Here is a 5,993-nt window from a genome sequence, read left to right as displayed (position 1 = left end):
TATTGAATAAATACAGATCTCACTAACAATTCTGGATCTATTATTATATAAATAGTACAGTGATGTTCCATGTGTTACATGTCTCCTTTCACTTAAAAAGATCAGTCACCTGATCCGGCTATCTTCCAGATGACTGCAGTAACCATAGCAACACGTCTGTATAATTCATGGGCTCACAGGTTGTAAAACATGGAGCAGGTAAAATGTTAGGTGGTTTGTTTGTTTATTTTATTCTGGGGTTTGTTGTTTTGTCTTTATATTGTTTGTTGTCGCAGGAGCACATGGCTGCTCTGTACCAGTCTCTTGGTGTGACCGAGGGACAGGAGGTCTCCTCTGAGGACGTGTGTCGCCTCTACCGAAAAATCTTCCATGATCCCTGCAGCATGAAAGAAGTGCAGCTGGCCTTAAATAAGGTACTAATTAGACTGGTCATCACATCATGACCATAAACTTTATGAAATCATTATGTGTTTGCCACCAACATAGTTTGTCATTAATTGCATCTAATAATGCTAGGTTATTGTTGACTCCTAATTGTCCATAGGTATGAATGTGAGTGTGAATGGTTGTTTGTCTATATGTGCCCTGTGATTGGCTGGCGACCAGTCCAGGGTGTATCCCGCCTCTCGCTCCAAGACAGCTTGGATAGGCTCCAGCATGTGAGGATAAACGATATAGAAAATAGATGGATGGATGGAATATAAATGATTTTTACTGTTATTATTAGGGCTTGAGCACTGACAAAAACAATGCCATTTTTGGGTGCTTCTGGGGCCCCTGTTGAGTGTGTGTGAGGTTTCCACTGTGTTTTTGACCAGAAAAGTGCATTAGAAGCAAGTTGAAAAAAACTGAAAAAAACGATACCCCCCCCCCCCCTTATTTTTCTTCACAAAATTCAAACTCTGGCATTTTATGCCATTCTTGCCATCATTTCTCAACCGATTTGCAAAGGGAGCAGATCTACGCGAAACCCCAACCTGAGTTGTTATTTACAATTTATTAACAATTCAATAACATGATAAAGTCATAAATGTTTTTATTGTGGTGTGTAGTATTTATGTTATGATTGCCTTTGCTCATAACGGCGGTAAAGTGCCTTCATTCTGGGGTCAGTGGCTCATCTGTTTATTGGCCTGTGGCACATGGTAAACATAGAATGAAACAAAAACAAACAGCATAAATGGGAGGGAAACTGACCAAAAAGGAAATGTAAAGAGAAAAAGTATTAAATGTTTTTTTTCGCCTTCATCCATCCATGTTCTATACCACTTATCCTCACTAGAGTTGCGAGTATGCTGGAGCCTATCCTAGCTGTCTTTGGGTGAGAGGCGTGGTACACCCTGGACTGGTCCTTTTTCACCTTCATACACAATGTTTTAAAAATATAACATATAAAAAAAAATATATAAAAAAAATATAACATATATATATATATATATATATATATATATATATATATATATATATATATATATATATATATATATATATATATATATATATATATATATATAAGTAGCCCCCTGCAGCTTTGCATTTGCCAGTATGCAGACATTGGTGAGCACCTGGAAATGGAAGTAATCATGATAAAAGCACTAATTATTCCGTGATATAAAGGTTATAAAAGTTATATGCTAAAAGTACTGATTGTGTCTATCAGTTTAGAGAAGGAGACAGTCGGTGGTCTTGTGTTGGAGAACACATTTTAGATGTCCTCACAGAAATGAAGACCGCAAAAGATCGGACAGAAAAGGTAAATGGAGACAACTTGACCGGCAATATAACAAAAGCAACTAACACAACATTGTCTTCAGTTATATTGGGAACTCCAGCTCCTCAATGTCAACGCTTCCGTGAAGTGTCCACACCAAAGCTCCTGCTGGGTTCACACGGGTAGCACACAGGTATTGTATGAGTGTATTTACCTGCCATGCAGTTACTGTATAGGAGCTTCCTCCACATGCAGGGATGGAAGACACGGATGGAAGAAGGAGAGCACACCTGCAGTGTGAGAGGCCTCCGCAAGGCAGCCAGACAAAGCTGGGCCAGGTAAGAGGATCCAAATATTAGAACCAGTTCTCTGTATGAATTAATAGTCTGCAATAAAATGTGTTTGTGTCTTTAGGCTGGTGACAGAGGGTGTGCAAAGTATACTGGCCTGTCCCAGGAAATGCAACAACACAGGGGTCAGAGGTAAAGCTTGGGGCTGTGTGTCCGTGTCAGATACGCTCCTGTTGATGGAAGTGAAGTACGACGTCGTCAGGCGTTTGCTTTATACTGACATGTTGCAAGAACACCACAGTAAGGGCGATACGTCTGGACTTTTATAACGTAGAACAAGTGTGTGACTGTCTTTTCCTGTGATGTTCCAGCTGTCAATGTTTGGGAGGCTCTGTCACCATGGTTACGTCAAAGAGAAGAGGTTTGGTTAGAAGATCTTGCAGAGGAGGCTTTGGAGTCCAACGACATGCTCCGTTTGGCTGAACTGCCGGGAGCATTTAAAGTGTACAGGTGATTTTTTTTGTGGTGTTGCTTCATATTTGTATGCATTTGTCTGAAAAGATTAAAAATTATCTATTGGAAAAATGTACTGATAAAACAAATGTTCATCCATTTCTATACCACTTATCCTCATTAAGGTTGCAAGTATGCTGGAGCCTATCCCAGCTGACTTTGTGCGACAGGCGGGTACACCCTGGACTGGTTGCCAGCCAATCACAGGGCACATATAGACACGCTATATAATATATATTCACAGTATAAAACAAATGTTTTCTAAGGAAAAAAAAGTACATTTACGTGTAGAAAAGAATCATAAGGTTATGAGATTTATGCAAAAAACAAGTATTTTTTAGCATTGCTAAAATTGTATTTTAGGGGGAATCATTTTACCAAAAAATATATATATAAATATAATAAATATAATAATAATAATAATAATAATACATTTTATTTGTATAGCGCTTTTCAAGATACTCAAAGACACTTTACAAAAGAATGAAGTTGAATAGAGCAAGTAAACAGAATAAAAGACACACCAAAATACAACATTCATTGGTTAGTACACAGTTAAAAAAAGCGGGGGCGGGGCACAGCAGTCAGATATAGAAGGTTAGATATTAAAAACAGATTTAAAGAGGTGGGTTTTGAGTTGTTTTTTGAAGGTGGGAAGGTCAGGGCAAGCACGGAGTGAATGGGGCAAAGAGTTCCAGAGGGTGGGGGCAGCGATGGAGAAGGCTCTGTCTCCCCAGGTTCGGAGCTTGGTCTTACAGGGGAGTGCCAGGAGGTTGGAGTCTGAGGAGCGAAGGGGACGCGGGGGATTATGTGGATGGAGGAGGTCTGTGAGATATGGGGGGGTCAGATCGTGGAGGGCTTTGTAGGTGATGAGAAGAATTTTGAAGTGAATGCGTTGGGGGACGGGAAGCCAGTGGAGGTTTTGGAGGACAGGGGTAATGTGTTCACGGGAGCGGGTGGAGGTGAGGAGGCGGGCAGCGGAGTTCTGAATATATTGTAGTTTGTTGAGGGTTTTGGATGGTGTACCGTAGAGAATGCTGTTGCAGTAGTCGATTCTGGAGGTGATGAATGCATGGATTAGGGATTCAGCGGCAGAGAATGTAAGTGATGGACGGAGTCGGGCTATGTTCTTAAGATGAAAGAATGCAGTCCGGGTTAACTGTTTGATGTGGGGTTCAAATGAAAGGGTGGGGTCTAGGAGGATACCAAGGTTGCGGATGAGCGGGGATGGAGTGAGGGTGGCGCTGTCAAATTGAAGATGGAAATTATGGGTGGGCGCCGTGGTGTTTTTGGGACCGATGATGATAATATCTGTTTTGTCACTATTAAGTTTGAGAAAATTTTGTTCCATCCAAGTTTTGATATCAGCTAAGCAGTTGGTGAGGGTGGAGTAGATGTTGGAGTTGATGGAGGTGGTAGAAATGTATAGTTGAATATCATCAGCGTAGCTGTGGAAATTGAGGCCATGTCGACGGATGATATTGCCAAGTGGAAGGATGTAGAGGATGAAGAGAAGAGGACCAAGCACCGAACCTTGGGGAACACCTTGAGGTAAAGGGGCTATGGAGGAGGAGCAGCTATTTATGTGCACAAACTGTTGACGGTTGGTGAGGTATGATTGGAGCCAAGACAGAGCAGAATCGGTGATATTGAGGCTGGTTTTGAGGCGGGACAGGAGGATAGAGTGGCTAATGGTGTCAAAGGCTGCGGTGAGGTCTAGGAGGATGAGGATGGTAAGATGGCCGGAATCGGAGGAGAGAAGAAGATCATTGGTGATTTTAAGAAGAGCTGTTTCAGTGCTGTGTTTGGGACGGAAACCGGACTGGAAGGATAGGAATTTATAGGAATAAAGTTGTATTTTTATGGCAAAATAAAACCTACATTACATAATGTTAGGTACATGCTAGGTTAATTGGCGACTCCAAATTGTCCATAGGTATGAATGTGAGTGTGAATGGTTGTTTGTCTATATGTGCCCTGTGATTGGCTGGCGACCAGTCCAGGGTGTACCCCGCCTCTCGCCCGAAGACAGCTGGGATAGGCTCCAGCACCCCCGCGACCCTCGTGAGGAAAAAGCGGTAGAAAATGAATGAATGAATATTATATAATAATATAATTTATATATATAATATAATAATGATATAAGGCTTGATTCTTTGATATTTACAGTTTCATTATTGTACAACACTTTGACTTGTAATATCACTTATAATTTTTTCCTTCATAAAATCACCACTTTATTCAAGTCATTTTTAAAATGTGAATGTAAATATTTGTACTTCTACTACTTTTAAATGTGTAATCAGGCTTGTAAAATGGTCCTACAGGGTGGGGCCTGAGTCCAGTAGAGAGTACTTCACTGCTGTTTCCCTCCTGTACAAATTAAATACATCACAGCAACAAGAAAGAAAAAGCCTAACGACCTTGGCAGAGAAGTACACATCATCATTAGACGTCAATATTAAGTTAAATATTACGACTAAATATAAAGATGCTTATGTCTTTTCAGGCTGGATATGGAGAGTCTGAGACTGGCGTGTCTCCATATTAGGTTTGCGATGCTCAGAGCTGAAAGAGAAAAAAACTGCAACGATGCGTATTTGGGAGTACAGCAATACTGGGACATGTGGTAAGACATAAAGTCTTACACTGTGTACTTCATCAATGTACCTGTTTAAATACTTCCTCTTTACAGGCCACATGTTCACAGTCCATGCAGGCAAGAGACGGCTGCTTCATTACTGCACAGTGAAGAAGTACAAGAAGCCATTAGAGACTGGCAATCATCACAGCAGGTCCTACTCATAACATTGGCTTACATACATTGGCTTACATAAGCAACCTGAAGCAGCCATTAGTTACATGGGAACATTCATTCTACTGTTTACTCAGCAGGAACTGCTCCAGTTGCTGGTGCTCACCCAGGAACAGGAGAGGAAGCACCTGGTCTATTTGCTACATGGACTCACCCCGGAGGACATGCAAAAACCAGGTTCCACAAAGTCTCCTAAAGCAGGTAAATCGATATTATTTATTAGCGTTGATGAGTCCCACTGATAAGAAAATCCTGCCCATAGATTGTGTAGAAAGGCTGAAAGAAATCCGCTCCGCCTGGAAAGAATGCAGTGACAATGAGAAACCCCAGTGTGACATCATCAGCGGCCCCCCTACTGAGTGGTCCCAGGACCAGCTGGAACAGGTGTCCTTGATCCTCTTGACCCATGTCTTAGAGCTCCAAGAGAGGGAGGCATCTTCATTTCTTCACGATCTGATGGACAAGGTAAGGCAGGTACCTTATTCAACCAAATATATTATAAGATTTCCTTTACTGATCATGAAAACGTGTTTTTGGAGAAAAATTACTCATCACTTTGTTGTAATGGTAATGGTTTTATTTCATTTGAACATGCATCAGATTACAATTGAATGCATCACATAATCAGTTGACAGTTCCACATGTCCAAAAGGAGTAGGAAGAA

This window comes from Doryrhamphus excisus, chromosome 6 (assembly GCF_030265055.1).
Source record: "Doryrhamphus excisus isolate RoL2022-K1 chromosome 6, RoL_Dexc_1.0, whole genome shotgun sequence".
NCBI lineage: Eukaryota > Metazoa > Chordata > Actinopteri > Syngnathiformes > Syngnathidae > Doryrhamphus > Doryrhamphus excisus.
The sequence above is the reverse complement of the archived record's forward strand: the minus strand, read 5'-3'. Positions refer to the sequence as shown.